Consider the following 12,637-nt stretch of genomic DNA (forward strand, 5'->3'; position numbering starts at 1 on the left):
GGACCCCATTGTTCTGGTGAAAAAGGTGTTAAAAATTCAAAGTTCAGCACATTTTAAATTAATGAGAGGCTGTGAACAGCAGCAGCACCTGTGTTGATGTTAGTGGTTTTATTATAAAATTTATTTATATCAATCAATTAATCAATCAATCAAATTATCAACAATGATAATAAACAAATAATATAATAAACTGAATACCACAAAGATTAACTATAGACTTTTTCTGTTTCAGCTGAATGGGGCAAATATAAAGTCAAGTCAGTCAGGATCTCGGAGTGTAACAAGTGCAAAAACATTTCGCATAACAAAACCCTAAAAAAAGCAGACCTTAAATTTAGATCGGGCATCTCTGTAGGTGTCTGAACAGTTCAATGAAAAAAACTTTAACATAGTCAGGCAGATAGATTTTAAATTCTTTAAGGAAAATTAGCTCTTTAAGATTTGTCAAAATCAGATTCTTTACAATCAGTACACGACTTCTCAAAAGATATCCGTTTCTCTCACCCAAACAAATGTTTGATTTTTTTTAAATTTTCGAAACCTTAGATGGGAGGCATCAGAGACTCATTCATAGTGTAATCCAAACAAAACATCCGCTGGGCATACCGTGATCTTGACATGCAGGTGTGAAGTACTGTAGGGTTAATAGTTTCTATTTTAAAAAGTTGTGGATTTGTGTTAAGATTTGTATCTGTTGGAACTGGAAATACAATGGCAAATATAATTGTGTTGGAGAAATGTTTCCCACTTCCCCTTTAAAGACAGTCAGTCCGTCTTTATTTCACGTGCCTGGGAGAGAAGCACACAGAGATGCTTGGTGTATTTTTACCAAGTAATTAAATTATTTTTCTGTTATCTATCACGCTTGCCTGTGTTCATCAGATCATGCACATCTCCCTCTTTCCAATTTGCCAAAGTTGGGACAAAGTGTGTGCACAGGGCGGTGCCTGCTCAGTCGAGGCAAGTCACAGAAAAAGAGAGAAAGTCGCTTTGCTCCCTGCGTAGAGGCTACTGCTGAATAATGCTCTGTTCAGGCGTGACGGCAAAAAGTCCAACCATATTGGTCTGGTGATCTAGTGAACGCAAGATGGTAGCTACAGTAACTGGTCTCAAGGTCCTGCTTTAGGCTAGACCTTGGGCAGAATTCTGTTTTTACATATGGGCTCAATGCCTAACTCTGGGGAAAAATATGTCCCAGAGTTTAGACAGCAAGTGTGGCAGGTACGTGGCTCTGTTGTCAGTCAGCCAAGTTTGTTCAGCAGAGAGAAGGAGCACAGTGAGAGGTGACATTTTAACTGGGGAAAATAGGGCTGGTGATTGGTCAAGAGGTTTGCCAGGTGGTCATCTTACTGGATAATTTACCATGGCCTGTGACTTTTGAGATTATGCTCAGATGTCTGTGGCCAGCGTGCTAGACATCCAGGCTCCACCAGTGGACATCCATCATCCAAAAGAGTATTGACACTGGAAAGATGCATATCCAGAAGACAAGCTCATCTTCCTCACTTGCTCACAGGCACAGACCGCCAGGTCAACTTATGGCTGATTTCACAGAGAGGGGTCTCTTTGCTACATTGCAGTGACAGGTAACAGTCTGTTTGGTCCAGGCACACAAAGATTATAAGAAAACAACACTTAATTCTAAGCTAAATAACAGGCTTTGTAACTACAGCGGCAATAAAGAATTCTAAGCTTATCTGCAGGTACTCTAGACCAAACACTAGTGCAACTAATCAAAAGGTGCAGTTCCAAAAGACATCACCAGGGGGCAATGTGTCACATATTGTAAATACATATTCCTCCAGCATAGAGCTGTAGTGCTGCTTGACATCACTAATGTGTTATGCAATACCAAAGACAGGTTTATTTTTCAATTTACACCTCGCCAGGCAGGTCGGGCCTCCTTAGGTGTGCCAGTAGCGGTGTTTGGTGTCACACAATGTGTTACTGGCATTCATACACAAAAGATTATCAGGTCTTAGAACGAGTCACGTACATGAGTAGCAGCACAGGCTGTCTTTAGTGTACTTATTCTGTCGCCACTTTTATCTCTTCTGTGATTTCTATTCTATTGTGTTTATTACAGAGATTACCTCCCCTCTCTCTCTGTGTTTCGTTTCCTTTTTGTGTGTATTCTTCAGAGATTTTGTTATCTCGCCTCTTTCTAACCCTGCCTACTGACCTATTGTGTGTGTTTATTACTGAGGGGCTCTCTTTTATCTCCTAACTGTCTCACTGTGTGTCCTGTTGTGTGTGTTTATTACCAAAAGATCCTGCTCTCTTACTGTGTTTTTCCAGTCCTGCTTGTGTTTCTCAATGAGAGATTCTCTGTTATATCCTCACTCTGAGTCCGACCTGGGCTCAGAGTGATTACTAATAGAGGGAGAGGGTCTTTATTACCCCAGGTGGGCAATTTGTTTCACAGTAGCAGACAATATGAAGAAAAACACAGAAAAATACACATAAACATGAGACAGAGAATCAACAGCTGAGGTTTTAGCTATAGGAAAACATTGAAAACAAGTTGAACCTCTTTTTAAATGGGAAAATCTGTATCTGTACTACCTGCAGTAGTTGGAATTCATTAAACAAAGTATGAATAAGGATTCGTACTTTAGGATATTTAGAATGGAATAAGCTTTACACAAGACTTGTAACTGACAGACTTAGGATAGGATCAAAAGATCAACACCAATGTGTTTCTGATACAGTTTGATACAGTCAAATATCATTTAATGAAATGGGTAATGCCTTATCAGTATTTTCTCAACAAATTGTCTTAAGATAGGAAAGGTTGTCCTGTTTTCATTTTGTCAGATTCATCATCCTTTTTTAAAAGTTATTACAATTTCAGAGGACTGTGTACTACCCTGTCCATGGTTATGACAGAGAATAGAAGCTGGTTATAGAAAGTGATGCAATTTTTCACAAAAGTACGCAAGCCTCCTTCTTAAATGTGTACTGAAAAGAATGGTTTTCTCTGTTCCAGGTTCACTGTTTGCTGTTGTTTTGGAAATTTCTTTGTGAGTATTTGTAGGAATTGTGGTTCCAAGGTCCTGCAGGATATTGTTTTCAGATTTCTTGCAGGTCCTTTTTTTTGTCTTTCGGGAAGCAGAATAAGGGAATGTTAAAGTGAAGTTCCCAGGACAGAGAGGTATTATTACACACTGTGCCAGCGTGTGTGCCAGCACCCAGATCAGATGCCAAGAGTATGTTCAGCTCTCTCCCTAGTCCAATGCCCAGTCTGTTCTGGCAGTTTGAGTCACCGGAGAGCTTTAACTCATGCTAGAAGACCTGCATTTTTCAGTTTGAAAAATACACACAGGAATAGATGTTTTTATATAAAATGAGGTCTTTATCCAAAGGGTTGTGGGAGTAAGGAACAATTTAGTTGTGTAAGCCCATACCCTGGTTTCTTTCAAGACACAGCAGGATGAAATCTTTGCATCAATTAACTAATATCATACAGGCTAGATGGGCTTAATGGCCTCTTCTAGTTTGTAACGTTTCTTATATTCTCATGTTAAAATGTTTCCAATAATTTTTCAGATATTCTTCTGTAGCTGTTTTAAAGGATCTTAACCACAGGGCCTGTGAAGTACAGGACAAGCATTGACAGAGTATGTAGAGTTTAGAACTAATAGGTGGATATTTTGGGTTTTATGCTTCAGTGTTTTTTTCAACAAATAGCGGACAAATTCCACCTGGAATAACACAACTTTTATGCGGAACATATCTGTGCCAAGATGTCTAAGTGACACAGGCCAAAGGACGCAAACAATGAAAACAAAGTCAATTAAATGAGGCAAAGGTGAGGCTCTGTGTTTACTGTTCCTTGAGTTTTTCTTTACTGTTTCTCTCTGCAGCTTAAGATGGGGGAAAAAGTATTTTATCATCACACAAAACAAATCTGCCTTTTCATTGTGCAATGACTGCAAAGTGACTCCTCTTCTCTTTTCATCGCAAATACTTGTCCCAAATTGTTTGTTGAGGAAAAATATCAAATTGTGTCTTTAAAAGAAATGAATGAAACAGCCCCAATGGAATGAAGCAACTATTTTTTTCTTTGAAACACATGGTTATTTTTGCCTGCGTTCCCATGTGATATTGACAACACTGTCAATGGAAGCTGGGGTTGTCCTTGGCTCTGTTTCATGCAAAGACAATGGCATTGGATTCCTTGCTCAGAGAAGAGTGCTCACCTAGACACTGCCTTAACAGGTCAGCCTGGAGAAGAGGGCTGCTGTGTCAGAAATGCACTCCTAGACTTCACATGCTCTGTGCGTTATTTTAGAACCCCCAGTTCCTAGTCAAATATGACAATGCTATGAGGGGCTACTGGGACAGTAGCTCTTATTTGAACAGGACTGTTCTTCTGTACTGTGACTTTTGGCCCTGTTGTAACAGGATTGTTCTACTGTACTAAGGCTGTAGCCCGTATTGTAACAAGTCTGTTCTACTGTACTGGGACTATAGCCCCTGTCATGATAGGAATGTTCTACTGTACCTAGACTGTAGCCCCTGTTTTAACAGCAATGTTCCACTGTACTGTGATTGTAGCCCTTATTGTTTTTGTAACAGGACTGTTCTATGGTAGTCCCTATTTTAACACAAAGAATATTTTATTATTCATTGAGAGTGATTTAGACCATCATTCCTTGATATTCTGAAGTCATGCAGAAGGTGACTATTGCAGCAGAAATGTTATTTTTCAGAGGCGTGTTATTTGTTTTATGCTGAGATGCCTCTTATAATTCTTAATGGCACTGACAAATGTAAAGGAATATTTTAGTGATGACAGGATTGGTACAAAGCAAAGAAAAAAGCTTAATACAGTCATTTAGGTTTTTCAGGAATAAAATATTGTTGTTTCGAAAATAACAAAAACACTAACTTTGTCATCATGTAAGTGTCAGAATTTAGTATAAACAAGTTTCACCATGTAAACAGTCCTGTGAGATCATTTTACAAATGAGCACTTCTTGTGCTTGAAAGGATGCTAAAGGTTACAGAAGTTTCTGCCAATGTTGCATTTTAAAAATGATACAAATGTGCTCTCCAACCCTCCATTCCAGTTAGTACAGAGGTTTCTAACCTTCATCCAAGAGAATACTAATCCAGGTAGTACAGAGGTCTCTGGCCCTGGTCCTAGACAGCCCCAATCCCATTACAACAGGGGTCTCCAATTCTGATCTTGGAGAATCCCAATCCATTTAATATAGGGGTCTCTGGCCATGGTCCTGGAGAGCCCAGTGGCAGTTAGTTCAGGACTCTCTAACCCTGGTCCTGCAAAATCCTTACTTTGGCTCTCCTCCTTGTAGGAGTCATGTGACTTTTGCACACCCACCCTGCTGCAGGGCACCCACAGCCCCTGTGCCCTCAACATCATAGTTGCATTACACAGGCAAATAGGGCACAGAGGCACACCAGGGTCTATAGGACTCTGTATGGCTGTGATAATCTCTCCTGGCCCTGTAGGTAGTCCACCAGATTTTATAGGGAGCTTTTAATCATCAATTGAGACATAAGAGGTCCCATTTCTGCAGTATCTCCTCCAACAGATTAGCTCGATCAAGCATCAGACTTATCTGAGGTTCCAATGTCCAAGCTCCTGTTTGGTACAGGAGGTGCAGTTTGTTTAATCTATTTTGGGAGTAATTAATGAGTTACCCAGCCATGTTGTTGAAGCTGATACCCTGGTTTCCTTTCAAGAAACAACCGGATGAGATCCTCCAATCAAGATGAAGGCACTTCTTCTTGACACAAAGGGTTGTGGGAGTGGAAGTTACCCAGCCATGTTGTTGAAGCCTGTACCCTGGCCTCTTTCTTGAGATGGCTTGCTACTAACTACTAGATGAGCTGAATGGCCTCTTTTTGTTTATAATCTTTCTTGTGTTCTTATAGAAGACCTTATTAATTATTAATTATTAATTAATAAAGACCAATTAAAAGTGCCCCCTCCAGGATCAGGAAGGAATATCATTGCTATAGGGCAGTGGGAAGCCATGTCCCTGCTCCTTTTTTTACTTAAATAATTTAATTCTTAACAGATCCTAAGAGGGTAATAGGCTAATAGTTTTAATTTGAGCTCTTTTGATTGTTTATAGTTCCTTAACATATATGTTGTCTCTTTTTAATGACTGCGTTTTCTAAGTAACTTAAAATCTCTATCCTTTGATTAGAAAAACAAACTTTCAAATGTTCTCATGAAACAACTTTCTGGTTCAATTAAAGATTCATGCAGCCAAAGAGCTTAGTTGTAATGAAAGACAACAGGTGTGGGGGTTCCCAAGACCTAGACTGGGGAACCCTGCCTCAGGGGAACCCCAATTCATAACCGTTCACAAAACCCGCAAATAGTCTAAATGTCTTTCATAGAGAGTTCTGTGAATATAATCATTCTATGTTTCTCTCAATTTAAAAGCAAATGGGCATGAGAAACTGGTGATGTACTTCTCTCTTAAATATCTGGCATTGATTCTACATCAGTTTTTCTTCTACCTGTGTGAGCCTTTTTCTAATGAGTCTTAAGTGAAGTATGAATCTTTGCTGAATGCAGGCCTGTTGTTTCTGCTCTGTGCTTGAAGGCGGTGATTGTGTGAAGGATGACTCAGGGCTCATTTGGGCTCGCCCGCTGAATGGTTAGGTAAGCTTTAGTCATGCCCTGCCCTCGAATCGAAACGTGAAAATCAGGTTCCAGTGGTGTAAGTATGTAATCCTGTAATTCTGCGGCCGCCGTATTGCTGAAGGAGGTGTGGCTCCTCTCTTGGGTCTCCAGAGGCTCAATTTCTAGCACACTGCAAATAGTGTCCGTTAAGAGGGAAAGTAATTTCTTTGAGTGTTTAGTAGACTCCATTGGTCTAGTTGGAGCAGCACTGCATTGTGGGTGAGGTGTTGGGCTCATGAGTGGCAGGTTGTGGGTTCAAGACTCTCCTGTAGAGAGTACTGTTGTGTCTTTGAAGGGCCAAAGACTGCAGGGCACTTGAAATGGTTAAACCTTCTGCAAGGGCTGGGCCTAGTCTTTTGGGGACCCTAGGCAAGATCTTGGAAAGGGGCCCCTCCAGATCACAGTTTGCGCAGACACTACAATCAGCTCCCTACACAACCTTATATTACTATTAAGAACAATTAAATGAGTTATATACTGTAACTAGAAACTTTGAAGAAAACATAATACATGTCACAAACAAAAACATATTTTACATAATACATGTAATACATTATTACATAATAATACATTTTAACATTGAAAGTTATAAACAGGAATACTAATAACAATAAATAATAATAAACAGGATCTGAGGTACTTTAAAATTATGGCAAACCAGAACTTCAGGATTACTACATTGAAACCTTAGTAGAATGGAATTGTAGAAATTAATATGTAATTAAGTAAAAAATAAGTGCACTAAATAACAGATTGGCAAGGCTGGGAAGATGAGAAAGTTCGACAAAAAACATTCACATTTGAATGTACTGATTGAAAATATTTTGTGTTGCAGAGTCGCCTACAGTAGTTCACGTGTTTCCAGGGTAAGTGAACATATAATGAAGTCTAGTGCTCCAGTAAGTGTTATTCCATAATATCTGTTTCAACACAAAAATCCACAGAAGTCTAAGTGTTTTCAATCTTCATGCAACTTAGTACGAACTGTAGTTTCTATTCTGTAATTACTGCCCTGTGTAGTCTCCATGCTCTTTTGTCGTCTCATGGATGGACCTTTCTGACATGACAACCTGCTCAGTCTCATACATCCTGCCTAATCTTCAACCTCCACAAACACTCGGATAGTGTTCCCTCCCCACCTCTCTACATTGGCTTCCAGTCCCTGCCCACATCAGATTAAAAAACTTGGTACTGGCCTACAGGGCATCCAGTGGCCTACCTCAGACTACTGTCAGGCCCTGCGTTCATTCTAGGACACTGAAAGCTGCTTCCTCAGGCCGATTAGCAGTGCTAAAGCTGGGAGACCGTAGATCCCAGTCCCGGCTGTTCTCTGTGCTGTTCCCCAGTGGTGGAATGAGTCGACTGCCACAGTGAGAACTGTGGATTTGTTTGTGTCATGCCCTCTGTAGCCAGAGGGCGCTCCTACTCTGTCCTGTCCCTAGTTTCCTGTGCTTTGCTGTCCTTCCGGTGTCTCTCTCTCTCTGGGGCTATATATTTCCGGGTCACTTATTCTGCTTCGCTCAGCATTGACGTTCGGATGTCCTGAGACCTGCCTAGCACCAGGTCGCCACTCCGTCCGTGGCCAGAGGGCACAGGTTTCTTTACGGCACTCCAGAACTCTTTGCACTGCTGAGCCCGGGCTAACTCCCCATTCCGCCTTTTTTTTAGGGTCTTTTTCGCTCTCCTGCCTCTCCACGGTTTGTCCCTTCCGACATCCGTGATAGTTTGTCATCTGAAGAGTCAACTTCTCAGGATATAACTGTTACGAGCACAGCCGCCATCAGTTAATCCTCATTATTCAATCTCCTCTTCCTTCACTATTTAAACCCTCCATTCACTCCTAGTCCTGACTCTGTATTAGGAATCTATCCGCCTCCTGAACTTGCATCGTCCTCAAACCTTTGACCACCAACACGAAGACCCATCTAGCTTTGGACCTTTCGACTACCCTTTCATCTTGCCTCTTTTTGGAATTATTTGCCTCACTGATCTCTCAACCCGGATTCAATCTAGTCTGGAGCTACTAACCACTCTGCTGCCTCACCCTTCTCGGACTCGTAAGCCATCAGACTCTCTTAGAGACCCGCACAGGGTTCATAACAACTCGCCCATAACAATACCTGACCCCACAGCCCTGTGACTTACCCTCACTTACTGTTCGTCTCAGGATATACCTGACCCCACAGCCCTGTGAATGACCCACACTTACTGTTCGTCTCAGGATATAACTGACCTCACAGCCCTGTGACTGACCCTCACTTACTGTTCGTCTCAGGATATACCTGACCCCACAGCCCTGTGACTGACCCTCACTTACTGATCTCCTCAGGATATACCTGACCTCACAGCCCTGTGACTGACCCTCACTTACTGTTCGTCTCAGGATATACCTGACCCCACAGCTCTGTGACTGACCCTCACTTACTGATCTCCTCAGGATATACCTGACATCACAGCCCTGTGACTGACCCTCACTTACTGATCTCCTCAGGATATACCTGACCTCACAGCCCTGTGACTGACCCTCACTTACTGATCTCCTCAGGATATACCTGACCTCACAGCCCTGTGACTGACTCTCACTTACTGATCTCCTCAGGATATACCTGACCTCACAGCCCTGTGACTGACCCTCACTTACTGATCTCCTCAGGATATACTTGACTTCACAGCCCTGTCACTGACCCTCACTTACTGATCTCCTCAGGATGTACCTGACCTCACAGCGCTGTGACTGACCCTCACTTACTGTTCGTCTCAGGATATACCTGACCTCACAGCCCTGTCACTGACCCTCACTTACTGATCTCCTCAGGATATACCTGACCTCACAGCCCTGTGACTGACCCTCACTTACTGATCTCCTCAGGATATACCTGACCTCACAGCCCTGTCACTGACCCTCACTTACTGATCTCCTCAGGATATACCTGACCTCACAGCCCTGTGACTGACCCTCACTTACTGATCTCCTCAGGATATACTTGACTTCACAGCCCTGTCACTGACCCTCACTTACTGAATATGCTCTTATGTTACTACTTCCTGTCTGTCAAGGAGAATTGAAGCTCCTAAGCACTGTGCAACCTCCCAGCACTTAATGAACACTGAGCTGACTGTTTTCCGTGGGTTTCTTTTTGGTTCATGCTACTGTTAGTTGTTTACTTTGCATCTTGATCAAATGCAAGTGCAGTTCTCTTTGTATAAAAGTGTCTTTAAATCTATAAATTGGCTTCATTTACTCTGCTCTCCTCCCCACTAATAGCCGATGTGTGGTGAGCGTTCTGGCGCACTATGGCTGCCGTCGCATCATCCAGGTGGGGCTGCACATTGGTGGTGGTGGAGGGGATCCCCATTACCTGTAAAGCTCTTTGAGTGGAGTGTCCAGAAAAGTGCTATATAAGTGTAAGCAATTATAATTATTATTATTATAAAGTGAACTCACGGGAATGCATTGCGCAAATTCATGGCAATCAAGACAGCAGAGGGAAGCAATGTTAGAAAAAAAGAAAGCTGTCCAAACATTATGCTCTTAGAATGAAACTTCAAAAACCAAGATTGCACTCACTTTCTGGAAAATTCCAGTGGACTTTCAGGTTATTACACCATACATCTTAAACTACCTAATTCTCTTGAAATCTATCACGCAAGTTTCAGAAATCATTGTCGGGGAGTATATGTAAATAATTGTCATACAATTTTAGAAATTGGAGATCATTTACTATTCTTCAGCAGTAAAGCTTTAGAGAGTATTAATGTCAGTATTGTTTCTTGATTTCTTCTAGGGAACAGTTCTGTCCCCTAATCTTTTAAAGAGCTGCTCCTTTTTAAATGTACAGGGTTTGAATATCGATTGTTTGAAATGCGCTTCTCTTTCATTCCTATTTTTGTCCCCTGACTGATACAACTGCTGATTCTGAGAAAATCTCCAAGGACCTGAAATTCTGTACTTGATTGGGACTTTTTAAGTGCTCATACCAGTAGACCAACAACTTGCAAACCTTTCATAGACTATAATGCCTCATTGGCTTTCAATGCTTAAATGTCATGCCTTTGTGGGATTATATTCAGGAAATGAATCGATGCAATAAAGCGTGAATATTCATTGTTTTATTTCCTATTGTTTAGATGCAGTCGTCCCATTAATGGCAAAATGACCTGTTTTCGTTAGTGAGCATGGAGTACCACTCTAACTTCACTTTCTTTCTCTTTTCCCCAGTGATCAGAATTGAGCCATTTGATTCAGTCAGAAAACAAAACCCAGCATGACACAGGTCAGGTCACACTCCGGACACAAATATGTTAAAAGAAAACATTGGTTGTTATTTTAACTGGTGCAGCAATGATACTACAAGGAAAACTGCAGCATAATACTGCACAATGCGGCTTTGAACTCTTATCATTACTACAATCGTTTCTGCTATACACCTGTAGCTTTGCCAGCTCATTGTTATGTACACTTCAGATGAACCATTCCCTCTCTTGTCTTAATCTCCCCAGTCATTGATTTAGTAAATACATTTAAACATGATTATCTGATTTTCATGAAGGGTTGTAAGTGGATGGGGCAGGTTACTCAGTTACTCATGTTGTTGAAGCTAATTCCCTGGCTTGAGAAAGACAAAAACAGGCAGATGGCAAAGCTGGCTTCTTCATCAATTTTTAGTTTTGTTTGATCACTCACAGGAATAATCCACCCTGTAAAATTTCTCTCACTCTCCACAGCACATTTGTTTGCACCTCCAACTGTAGACTGTTCAGACACAGCCAGTCGGAAAGGCCATGAACTCTCATCTACCTCCTTCACAACAAGACTACTGGGAAATGAAAGTGAAACTCTGATCATTCCAAACAGAACAAATGAACATTCTTTCTTTGAATGCTAAGCTTCAAAGAACTTTGCTGTTTTTCATCTGTTGTATCTTTGGTCCAAATTCTTTCAATATTCAAATAAAACACGATCCTAAAAGGGGCCTCTTATGTGGAGAGGTACATGACCAAACAACACATGAATTTTGTTTTCCAAACATTCTAAAGAATAGGAGAAGACTTAACATACATCAAACAATTTAAATTTAATAGAGGTGATCTACTCAGAAGTGTCATAGGAAATGCTTTATCAGCACCAACTTATTAATAAGAACATTTGACTGGAAGTGCCTGAAATAACAAAGGTGTTAAAGAAATCACAGTTGTCGGATCCCAAGAAATACCCTTAATGTAGTTTCTTAAACTACAGTCACTTGGTTTTGAATTATGAGAGAGCAAGGAACTATATAGTAAATATAGTAAATCATGTCAACGTTAACTTAAGGCAGCCTTGGTAAGCTTTCTAGTCTCTAATGATGAAAAATAGAACTATAACATCAGGCTGCACCACCATTCCTGACAGAAGGGAAGATATTGACTGAGTGATATGCAGTATTGGGTTTGTATTTGGTTTTATGATTTGCATTTAGACAAAACAGGTTGCAGTATTGATTCGTCTGATCACAAAACCTTTGCCACAAGTATTTAAGTATCACTTAAATACTTTATTGCAAGCCCCATATGAAATTTGATGTCAGTTTTCCTCTTTCCCATACAGACCAGCTTTGTTTAATGAGCACTTTCAAAATCACTGTTGGCCTTTCTGTAAAATAATTCTTCCACTTCTTAATGGATGTCTGCGCTATGTTGACAGGTATATTTAGTGTTTTGGATTGTTTATAACCTTAATCTGATCTGTACCTTCTTCCAGCTTTATCCCTGAGTTGTTTTGAAAGGTCTAGGTTCTTATAGCTGTATCTTTGCTTGAGATTCACTACCAGACTGAGGAAACCTACAGAGAAAATATGTGTATTCTGAAATTATGAGAACAGCTACAACTTCACACAGACAGAGGCCACTCAACTGAGTGAATGATTGAAATAAATGGAGTTAATCAAAGTTTAGGAGGGATGATGACAACCACTCCAGCTGTTTTAAAAC

This window comes from Atractosteus spatula, chromosome 6 (assembly GCF_055471065.1).
Source record: "Atractosteus spatula isolate fAtrSpa1 chromosome 6, fAtrSpa1.hap1, whole genome shotgun sequence".
Classification (NCBI taxonomy): Eukaryota; Metazoa; Chordata; class Actinopteri; order Semionotiformes; family Lepisosteidae; genus Atractosteus; species Atractosteus spatula.